The sequence below is a fragment of the Oreochromis aureus genome, linkage group 1 (assembly GCF_013358895.1).
Source record: "Oreochromis aureus strain Israel breed Guangdong linkage group 1, ZZ_aureus, whole genome shotgun sequence".
Classification (NCBI taxonomy): Eukaryota; Metazoa; Chordata; class Actinopteri; order Cichliformes; family Cichlidae; genus Oreochromis; species Oreochromis aureus.
In genome coordinates, this window is record NC_052942.1 from 38,864,522 (window position 1) to 38,868,852 (window position 4,331).

The 4,331-nt window shown below is 40.4% G+C and overlaps 1 long non-coding RNA gene across 1 annotated transcript; it reads right to left on the reverse strand.

Moving 5' to 3' along the window:
• Positions 1-257: 257 nt before the first annotated feature.
• Positions 258-3,418, reverse strand: LOC120440087. Its single transcript, XR_005612962.1, has 3 exons — positions 3,308-3,418; positions 3,150-3,211; positions 258-2,980 (listed from the first exon to the last, which is right to left on the reverse strand). It is a non-coding gene; the product is annotated as an uncharacterized LOC120440087 (long non-coding RNA).
• Between the last annotated feature and the right edge of the window lie 913 nt (positions 3,419-4,331).

Consider the following 4,331-nt stretch of genomic DNA (forward strand, 5'->3'; position numbering starts at 1 on the left):
AGGGATTTAGGAAGAGGAGGAGCCAGAAGAGTTTTCCAGACTCATCCAACAACACCTCAAACAATAAAACATGCAGAGAAACTGTTAACAATGGAGAACTAACCTAATAAATATCAGTAATCTTGTTCACAGCTATTTCCTGGTGAGTTCTGGCTGAACATCGATCTATCACTCAGAGTATTAAAACTTAAAAATGTCATGATCGTCTGGTTTTTGGAGCCAGAGTTTAGAGTTTAGTCTAGTTTGGAACTTTTTGCTTTAGTTTAGCTTTCTGTTATTTATTAGTGTTCACACCTCTTTTTTTGCCTGATGCCTTGTATGAGCTCTGAATGGTGTTATTTGATGTCATGTCCAGAGATCCTAAGGTTTATTGAGTAGATTCCTTTCTGTGTTCCCATTCTCTTTTCTCCCTTGTTCCCCGTTCAGTTGTGCCTTGTTTTATTTTGTTAACTCTTGTTCTCTGTGTTATTCGTGTTGTAATTCCGTTTTGCCTATTCGTGCATCACACCTGTTACTTCTCACCTTGTTATCAGGTGTGTTTTAATTGCACACCAGATATAAAAACAATGCCAAATTCTCAGGAGAAGGCAGCAGCAGGGTAAATTTCATGGTGTGATCCAGGAGTTGAAGCTGTATCATGATTTTGGAGGATGACAGCAGGGCAGTTTGAACAAATTTCTGAAAGCTGATTGACCTGAAGCAGTGTCTTACTATGTGCCTGAGGTAAAATAGGATTACTTTATATTTCCATGTCACTGCAGGTTTTTGAGCTACAAGTGCGCTTATTGCCAACTGCAGTGGTCTGAGTGGTCAGATTTGTTTATTTGCATGCAAAAAATCTGATCCGAAAAAAAAAATGATTGCAGTAAATTAATTAGTTGCAGTAAAAATTAGTCCTTTTCTCTGTTTGGTGTAGTGTTGTCTGCTGCTGCGTGTCCCCAGCTTCTGCATTCCCAGTGTTTCCAACCCTACCTTGAGCTCTCGAGTTTGGTATTCCCTGTTTTGCTCGTTGGTTTCAGATTTTGTATATTCTTCAGATTTCCTTGAATTAAAGACATATTTGAGTTTTATTCCTGCCTCCAGCATCTTGCATTGGGTTACGCCTTTTTCTGTACATAGCTGAAATAGGAAAGGAAAATAGACACACCTGTAACTTCTTCAGAATGAGTAACAAACCCAGGATAAATATGATAATTTTAATTTACTTTTTATTTGTCTTCAGCTATTTTTTTCTCTAAATGTGATTCAAGATATCCAGTGTGAGCATTCAAGTATGCGCTGCACTCACAGAAACACATTATAGCATCACTGAATCATCCCTAATGGTCCTAGCAATGTTTACTCTGTGAGGTCTATGATTATATTTATGACAAATAACCCAAACCCTAAAAAAAAACGACTTCTTTGGTAAAAACATTTTTTGACGTGCACCAACTAAACTGTTACGCCCTGATAACACTGACCTTGGAGGACTATTTTCTGATAGCACAGGGTTGTGGTTAGGTAGAGGGATGAACACGAGTTATGTTATGTTATGTTGGGAGACCAAGTAGTGTTTCCTACTTGGTCTCCTAACTCTGTGTGTGACTGATCATTTCTGCTATAACTATTTCATTTATTTCACCATTCCCCAAATGTCGTAACCCCTGCTGATGGCTGGAATGAACATCCTGTTCTGTCTGAAAGAAAATCAATGCTGAATGACAAATCGCTCCAAAATCTCAAAAGTAGCTGTCACTGGAGTTTTTAGATTGGCCAGTGATAAAGAGGAAAAAGCTCCGACATGTGTTAGTCTCATGTGAGGCCACAGCTGAGAGCGTTATGGTACCATATGGTCAGAATTAGAGTAAAGCAGCATATGCTTGAGCCAGAACCATATGAGAGTGCAATGTTTTGTGTTTTTAAATCATATCTATCTCTAATTTGTGACATGTGGTTTAAAGGTTAGGGCAATTAAGGCTTCACAGTGAAAGTCGTCAAACCAGCAGGTGATGGTTCCTGTGTTAGTCTATGGGAAAATAAAATCAACACAATTCAATGCACCCAAATCTGTTTCCAGGCATACTTACTTTGATGATTGTAAACTCAAAGACTGACATCCTGAGTGTGACATAAAGGGGCCTGTTGAAGAGTAAGTTCCTCTGTTTGTCTCTGGATTGTTGAGTGTCAGGTTTGTCAGATAAAGCAACCTATGATATAAAAACCGATATTTCCATTTAGTTACTTCCCTTTCCCACAGCCATCTGCCCTCTCGGCATTCCCGGTACTTTTTATCACAGCTTTCACTTCCTTTTTAATGACGTTTACCATCAGGTCACAAGACTCTAAGATTGTAAGCCTGTTCAATAAGTCACACACCTCATCTGATACATTGAGTTATTAAAATGGCACATGTACTAATACAAAGCACAGAGAAGGAGGCACTGAGGTGTGACCCACTGATATCACTGATGTTTTTACATTCACAGCCATGCTTATTTTCAGAGTTTGGAATTATATCCGGCTACCTCAAACTGAAGTCTTGCCATATTACAGAAAAGTTGACGTGACATGAAGCACTGATTTCCAAAATGACACCCAGCACACTGATTTTAAGAAACATTAAAAAAAGTATTGATTTTTTTGTGTTCTCAGAGAGTAACACAGGATTTTAGAATGGGAGTCAAACGCAGTCATATCCGATATATTCATAATTGATGCCCCTTTCAGCATTAGAACCAAACTGGAGGGTGAATGGACGTCAGTGTAGAGCCCTGTGACAGGATTTACATTACCTGGACAGCAGCATATATTAGGGAAAATAAATCACTTTGTCTGACTGCATCTTGTAGGAATGTGGGTTGGATGTCCTAACTCAGCACATAAATATCACAACCCCATCCGTTCTATATCCAAGGAATTTCACCGGAGGAAGGAGGCATCCAGCTTTGCCAGTCTTGAAAAAGGATTAGCAGGGTTAGAGGGCAGGACTCGACAGCCGCTACAGACAGAGGTGAGAAAAGGGGGTAAAAAGAGAGTTTAGATCTGAAATAGACCTGACACACAGTTTTCTGTATTACAGAATGCAAATCTGACAACAAATGAGTCAAAAAATACACGATTTTAGGACTTTAAACACATAAAAAACAAGCGATAACAGAGTGCCTCACATTAGTATTTTACTTGATGGGCATTGAATCAGAAGACCTCAGGATTCAAAACTCCCGTGAGGCTGTTAGAAATAAAATATCTTGTCAGGTTCTGTCAGAGTAAAAAGTGAGGAGTACTTAAGTTCGTGGTGATAGAGACATCCAGATATTCCTCTCACCGATGAGTTTGATTGTGGCTCACAGAGAACTTTAGAGGTCGAGTAAGTCTGACCGAAAGAGAAAAGATAACATGATCTTCATGACATACTGCCACAGACACGTGATGTAAGACTCCTGAGGAGGAGGTGGTGGTGGCGGAGGAGGAGGAGGAGGGGGTTTTGACTCACATGGGGTCAGAATCCCCTCCTCCACACCTCCCATTCAGCTACATGGGATGTGCTCTGATTGGTTGGTTCAGGAGGACACAGTGTTCTTGTTTCATGCCCACAGTCATGAAAGTCTCTCATCTCTTCAGAGTGCACTTCAGTAACCTACATGCATTTCCAGGAGACTCAGCAAAACCATAACCACTGCTTACCCTAACCCTGACATTACTGCACCCCTAACCTAACATTATCCTAATCTTACGTTTGTGTTAAACTCACTCATTCACCTCAGAACTCAGAGACTTTCTTTTGTCCACAAAAAGGAGATGAGCCCGCCACAATGAACCGCTTTTAGTCAGTACTTGTACACACACAGAAACACACGCACCTACAAATACACGCACACACACACACACACACACACACACACACACACACTAGCTAATCTGGTCTTTCCTGGCAGCCTAAACACGTCGGTCACATTAAGAGAATTGAGTAATTAAGGAGAGAAAAGCAGCATGTTCCCACTGATTTAATCAGTTTACGACCAGTGTGTGTGTGTGTGTGTGTGTGTGTGTGTGTGTGTGTGTGTGTGTGTGAGAGAGAGAGAGAGAGAGAGCTTCTAGCTATAATACCCGGAATACTACACTGTTTTATTTATTTATTTATTTCCTGGGAATACATTTTGGAAAAGTAGGGACTGCTTTAATGTACTGGCCAAAATACAGGACAGCTTCTCAGCTTCTCTGTTCCAGCGTCTGCTTTTGAGACTTTTTTTAAGAACTGGAAAGTTTCCCTGAGATTCCAGAAGTAGAAGAGGGCCTTCTGTACAGTATGAGCAGGGCTTCCTTTTACCCACAACACAGATATTCAACCA